This window comes from Canis lupus, chromosome 15 (genome assembly GCF_011100685.1).
Source record: "Canis lupus familiaris isolate Mischka breed German Shepherd chromosome 15, alternate assembly UU_Cfam_GSD_1.0, whole genome shotgun sequence".
Classification (NCBI taxonomy): Eukaryota; Metazoa; Chordata; class Mammalia; order Carnivora; family Canidae; genus Canis; species Canis lupus.
In genome coordinates, this window is record NC_049236.1 from 57,651,077 (window position 1) to 57,658,622 (window position 7,546).

General features: G+C 35.4%; 1 non-coding gene across 1 annotated transcript; it reads right to left on the bottom strand.

Annotated features, from left to right (window-relative positions):
* Nucleotides 1–874: 874 nt before the first annotated feature.
* LOC119869458 lies at nt 875–1,037 on the bottom strand. Its single transcript, XR_005371017.1, has one exon. It is a non-coding gene; the product is annotated as a U1 spliceosomal RNA (small nuclear RNA).
* Nucleotides 1,038–7,546: the final 6,509 nt, after the last annotated feature.

Sequence of the window (7,546 nt, forward strand, 5' to 3'; positions counted from 1 at the left end):
GCTATTGATACTGTTTTGTGATTTTCTCCAGAAGCCGTAAGCAGTCCAGAAGTAAAAGGAGAAGGCAGATGGTGGCATTTAAATAGATTCAGAATCCAGGCAAGAAAGACAAAAAGAATAAAAAGGATGGACACTTATGCTAGCAAAACTAAAACCAAGATTTTCTCCAACCACATTCCTTCCAAGGAGAGAGATTTACTATATAAGTCTACTTCTATCCTGATATTTGGTAAACCCAAATACAATGCCAAGTTGGCCAGAGATAACTTCTCTAAAAGCTATGGGTTTACTGTGTTTCTAAAAATTGTGAATGTGATACCAGTTTGTGATAGTCTTGCAGATTTTGTTGTTTTTGGATTTTCTTTTTCTAAAAAAAGAAGACATGGAAGACTTAACCAAGGAACTAGTTCAACTTTCACTGTCTTGAAGGCATCACATCCGTTTCAGGGAAGGACAGCCCAGACTGCAGATGTGGTACCAATTTCATTTCCCTGGGGGAAATGTGCAAGGGGCCTGGGGCAGAGAGCAAGCTGAATTAGAACTGCAGAGAATGAGGATCAATTCTGGGTTTCAGTTAAATAGGACACATCTTGTGAGTTTTGGCTTTGAATCCTTTGTGTTCCAAATCAAACATTAAAACTTCTTCAATTAAAAAAAAATGATTTTTTATTTCATCAAATTCCAAGTCATAAAACATTCTTTAATTACTCTCTGGGAGATTTAGAAAGTTCATATTCTAATTTAACTATTTTACATGATATTTTTATACTCTGCAACTTTTTTTTTTTTTTTTGAAAGCCTTAAGAATCTAAATTGACCCTTTGTTGGGAATGCTAGATTTTTGCTCATGTGCATTTTTTTTTTTTTTTAATTTCAGTGGAAAATACCAATGCACTCCCCCATTACCACAAATTATGCAGTTGATTTCCCACATTTGGGGAAATTGCAGGGGTCAGCACATCTGGAGTGTAATGGATAAGCCTGGCCTTGGGAAAACCACCTTTGTTATCATGGTATCTCCTTTGCCAAGTAAGTATTGCTCCTGTGAATTTTAACATCACAGCATGAGCAATTTTACCTGAAGAGTTTATGGACGGATTCTAGGGGAAAACTTGGCCTCTGAAGAGTGCTTTGCATTTGCTTTTCTTAGTACACCGGGAGTATCGGTATTCAGGGACTGATTTTTATGATAGTTTCTCATCTTGGGTGTTCTGTACCAGAAGTAGAGCATGAATTCCAACTTCAAAACCATGTGTAGTATAGCTCATGGCTACCAATTACCTAGGAAGGTTTCTTTGTTTGTTTTCAATTTAGAATCCAGGTGGTGAAAGACTTTGTGATCTTCCTTTGCTTATAGATAGTACTTTGTTTTGCCTAATTTACCCTTCTACTAATGATGGGGCCCATTGAGGCTTCCTGCTATGTATAGGAAGGTCTAAACTCAACTCACATCTCTCATAGGCTCAATCTCCTGTCCTTCCCCTGTTTAGGTATTACAGCACTGACCTTTGGTTACTGGTCTGGTCCTCTGACCCAGAGTAGCCAGCAGATCCCCTCAACTACGTGCTAGCTGAACTGGTTTTTGTTCTGTATTCCTGGCACCAAGTCTTTTTAATATAAATTGATTTATTTGAAGCTATGATTTTTAAAGAAATCTTAAAATTGTATGTGTCATTTCTAGATATTGGCAGTAGGATGAATTTCCAGCTGTCTATTAACAGGTTGCTGGAACCAGAAATTTTTGTTTGGGTATTCTTAAATATTTGGACTTTTTTGGTTGTTACTGTTTTTTTTTTTTTCTTACGTTAATTACAGTTGACCTTTGAACAACATGGGGGCTGGTGTTAGGAATGCCATCCTCTGTGTAGTGAAAAATCCACATATAACTTTTGACCCCCCAAAAACATATCCAGTAATAGCTTATTATCCACCAGAAGCCTTACTGATAGCATAAAATCAGTTAACACGTATATTTTTTCTTTATATGTATTATATATTTATCATAAATTGATTATATATTTACTTGATATATATTATGTGTTCTTGCACTGAAGTAAGCTAGAAAAAAAGAATATGTTTATTAAGAAAATCACGAGGAAGAGAAGACACATTTACAGAACTATATTGCAAAATTCCGAATGTGGAGCCCTGTGCAAGTGAGGGGCCATGCGTGCACAAAGCCGTACTGGCAGAAACAACCTAGGACTGCCAGCAACAGCCTGGAGGGCCTCACATGGGCCAGGGCCAAGCCAGGTGGGAGCCAGATGGCAGCCTGGTGCCCAGCAAAGCCGAGGCTGAAGGAGTCCTCACTGCAGCCAGGAGCTGGGCCCCAGACAGTGGCTGGTGGACCTAGAGCACTGTTCCCTCCACTACCAGTGCTGCTACTGACCCTGGTCCCTGCTTCCTCTGTGGCCAAGCTGGACCTGGCAACCAGCAGGAAACCCAGAGACATTCCAGAAGTGGCAAAGGCTCACTTTTGCAAGAATACCAAGTGGGTGCTAGACAGCCTGGGATACCAGGACTGGGGAACACACAGGAGGCACAGTATGCTGTGGGGTACTTCACTTTGAAGTTTGGGCGTCAGGAGACTTACACGTCTTTGACTGCAACTACAGCATGTTGTGGAGGCAGAGTGGACACTTCATTGTTCCCGCTTCCCACCTCCCACATGTTCTTTGGACTGAGCCAACCAGGTACCCCTCAGTCTTATTATTTTTGGAACAATATGGTAAATTGATATTATTTCTCCCATGTCCTTTCATACATAAGATAGCTTGAATAAATGTTTCCTTTTCCCCCTTGCCTTATTTTTCGTGATAATTCAAAGTACTCTTCTTCTCAGTCTGTGATTCCTATTCCTTTAATATGAAAACAACATACCTAGTTCCTTCACTAATAGTTTGCCTTTTGCTCTCCCAATGTATCCTTGTGAAAATAATTGTTTTCTCTCCTTCCTCATCTCTCAGTGAGACCTCTAGAAAGGTTTTAATTCTCCTTTTCATCATTTCATTTTCTCCTTCTTCTCTTTTTCTCCTGTCCCTCCCTCCCTCTTTCCCTGTCATCTACTTACCTCCAACTCTGTGTCTTTTTGATAGTGAAGTACTTTTAGCTCCAGAACCTGTGTTTGGTACTTACAGTAGGTATTCCTTTGGAGTCTATCACTAATTAGTTAGAAAAATAGTGAGTCTACTTCGAGAATTCCACTTGACACTTTTGTGACCCATTGTTGGGGAGTTCACTGTTGTCCATTTGGACTTCCTAACAGTTGGCTGGATTGATAACAGCATTCATTGATCATCACTGCTTCCTTTTTTCTCCATGAAATTTATTAACATAGTTGTTCATCAATATAGAGGCAAATGAAGCAAAACATGTTTATTATTCTGATTCCAGATACATGTAGAGAACTAGATATAAGAATATTGTAGGAAAACATATGAATTAGAGAGAAAATGAGAGTTGGAAGGAAAAGAAATGTCGATCTGACCAGGCAAAGTCAGGTCTTGAGGTCTTTTAACAAATGTTATTTGCAGTGATATGGTGGTTAATGCATAATGCTTCCAGAGGGTTGCTAAGATGGATTGGATATTGAAAATTTTATTTTGAGGGGATTACCAAGAAAATTATTTTTACATATTTGGTAAATTGTAAAATGATATAAAATATAAAATAATATTTAATCTCTTTTCCCTTCTTTGCTTTTTTTGTCTTTTCCGTTTTGCAATTTGATTGTCATTATTTAATTATTGTGTTGCCAGAACATAATGCCAATATGTAATTATCAATATTAATATTAGTGTGTTATTTGATAGTTTAACATTTACTAAATATTGAGATGTTTTGGAAATAACATGTAAACATATCATAGAAAAAAATAAAAATAAAAAAACACATCATAGAACACAAAATGGAAGTATAACTAGGAAAGATGAACTTTAACAGGCATTATAATTCTCATATAAATTATTAACAGCAAAATATACAAAATCTATATACCATGTAAGTGAAGAATATTCAATTAATCATCAAATGTTTAAATGAAACAATGTTATATGACTTTATTTTGATCCTTGCATATAAATTTGTTATTTGTGTAATAATCAGACTGGGAGCATATTTTTAACTAATTTTCCAGCAGTTGAAAAAAATTGTTTTTAACGCTAGATGAGTCTTGATGAAGAATTTAGTTATAATCTAATTCCAAATACTGTCCCCTTGACTTTTTCATCTTAAAATAATCTTTTGCTTGATACTTTTGAGATCCCCAGATTCATTATGTATAGATGGATATTTCAAAGTAGATTTAATTATAACATTTTTAATACCACCACATTAATTTTGAACTTAAGAAAGTCTTTGCACTAGAGCAAGAATTCTTATAATTCGTACTTTGTTTACTATCTTTTATTTCTCCTTTTGAAAATTCTAAAAATATGACAATGCCCATTTACTTGATATATAATTTTAATGTGTATAACTCAATTGGTACATTTTTCTGTTCTATATATTTTGAATATATAGAAATGGAATTTTATACTAAAAATTAGGAGTGATGTATAAACTGCAGCGCATATTGGAACAGGAGATATTTAAAAATATATTACAATGATTGCATTAATTATTATAGTCATCACTATTTGATATTTTTAAGAATGTTGATAAACAATAGGGTAAAGGAGATCATGAGTGAGGTTTACAGCCTTTTGAAACAGGAGAAAGTCGTCAAAAATTCAATTAGAAAAAGAACTATAAAAGTAGATACAATTTATCTTTACTAAAATAGATACTGATAATCTCTATGTGTGTCTCTGTCTCTCTCCTATCACTCTATTATCTATGTATCTGTTTATCTATCAACCAGATAAAATTTTTGCACCACTTATTCTCAATCTTTGAGGATAAAACATGAGGAGATTAAAATTTTTCTTTCTACAGTTTGGTATTGTTTGAACATATATAAAACATATAACAGTGAGATTATCACTTAACAGTGTGATTATCGCTTAACCAGACTTTTTACAGTTACAAACACAAATACATACACAGGCACACAAATGCAAACTGGCATTAAGTTTTCATTGGTTGATGTATTCAAAGTAACTGCCCCCTTTTCCTTAATGATCCTTCAGCTAGGGATGGCTGTGTGATATTATTTCTGGAAAATGAAATGTAGGAGGATATCACATTCTCACTTGGGTTATCTTAATAGAAGCCAAACGTACCTAAAACATGGACTCCTTCAATGAATTTCCCATTTCATAACTTTTTAAAGTTATTAATCTGATTCTATCCACCTAAACCAGAAAAGTGACATTGTAAATAAAATGAACTAAATAATAATGCTAAATATTTGAAAGGCAGAAGGAAAAGCATGCATTACTAATCAGCTAGCAATGAAAGGTGAGGAGCACGGATCAAGATGGAGAGTGAAAAGTCAAAGTTAAAAAATGGTTTTCTGCTTTTGAATAACTGGCTAAACTGTGAATCTACAAAGTAAAATCAAGAATCTGGGAGCACATGTAATTCGGGGAAAATAAAATTTAGTTGACAGGAAATTCGAAGAGAGATCTTTATAGGGTATGGACTGTAGCTATGCGTTTGAGATGTAAAGAGGAGAGTGAACCAGCAGAAGGGACTGAGAACAGTAATGATCAAAATTATAGGTGCAGGGGAAAGCCAGAGAAGCAAAGTTTTCAGGAGAGAAGGAAATGATGAAGATAGTGAAAGGTCCTAATTAAGTATAGGGAACTAGTAGTAATTCACAACCTCAGCAAGAAGCTTGTATATGGTATAATAAGGGAGAAAAGAGCCTGTCAATAAATGAAGGGTCTCAGGGAAGTGGAAACTGAAGGTAATAACGATGTATATGCCTTTTAAAATATTGAACAGTAGGAGTACCTAAGTGGCTTAGTTGGTTAAATGTCTGCCTTGGCTCAGGTTATAATCCCAAAGTCCTGGGATCGAGTCCCCAATCCAGGTCCCTGCTCAGCGAAGAGTCTGCTTCTCACTCTCCCTCTGCCCCTCTTCCCTGCTCATTCTCTCTCTCTCAAATAAATAAATATTTTTTAAAAAAATTAAAAAAAAATTAAAAATTGAACGTTAAAGAGTGTTGGATGCCAGAAAGGATTTAGGAACAAAGTAAAGATTTTGTATTCATTTGTTTTTAAGATGTGAAAAATGTGAACATGATTAAATGTATGTGGAGTCAAGAAAGAAAAGGGAAAAAAGAAGCTACAGAGAAAAGCTTGGATAAAAAAAAGATACAATTGATAGAACAAGATCTTAGAAAAACTCAGAGGCTAAATGATCCAGAATAGCAAAGTTGCAGAGCTAAGACTTGGGCAGGAAAGGGGACATGTTTTCAAAAGTAAAAGAGTGGAAGAAAATAAAATAGGTGTGTACATGAGGAATATTTGCAGATTTCAGTGACATAAGTCTTGTCTTATGGCTTCTTTGTTGTCTCCGATGGAAATGATGTTCTTTGTGAATGGTGTATGGATGAGTTTGCGGTTTCAGACACTTGAAGGATTGAGAGTGTGGAGACTCGAGTGCTGATTGTAGAAACATAGGTGGATTTCCTGATATCATTGAGAACCTACTTGAAGTTGCAGATTAACTTGGTCCTATATTCAATGTTAAATAACTTTGCCCAGGTATAATCAGTACAGTGTTTTCAGAATTCAGTGAGAACACAGAGTTAGATCAAGGTTATTCCACTTTTTAACCTCTGGAGGACCATTTCAAAGATATTCCTCATAAGAAATTACCTGATCTATGTCTTCACCTCTACCAAAATCATTTTCTTCAGCTTTTTATTTACTTTCCATTTTGTATTTAACACCACAGTACTTTTCTTCATGCTTTGGACATTTTCCTTTATGACCTATCTCAGCTGATAATAAAAAAGTCCCTTTTTAAAAGATTTTATTTATTTATTCATGAGAGACACAGAGAGGCGGAGACGCAGGCAGAGGGAGAAGCAGGCTCCCTGCTGGGAGCCTTATGCAGGACTCAATCCCGGGACCCCAGGATCACAACCTGAGCCAAAGGCAGATGCTCAACCACTGAGGGACTCAGGCATCCCAGTAAAAAAATCCTTTATTCATATTTATACTTCTAGTGTCCAGTGCATTTCCTGGTATTATCTGCTTGCTGCTGGTTAAAAGTCAACAAACTAGAAGAAAATATTCCTGAGATTTTTATCAAGATTGGTTGTGTAAAAGAATATTTTCCCAGACCTCTGCTGGGTTACAAAGGGAAAATCTAGAGTGAATTTGTATGATAGAGCACAATGGGAACATTTATATTGTGAACAATAGATACTTATTCACCGAGCTACGTTAAAGGTAAAACTGCTGTTCAAGACATTAATCACATGATGCTTAAGCATTTGAAATACAGCTATTTCAAACTAAGATATGTTTTAAAATTAAAATACACACCAGTTTTTAAAGAATTAGTATGAAAAAAGAATGCCATATATCTAAATATTTTATATTGATGGTGTGTTAAAATTATAATATTTAGATATACTGAAATAAATAAA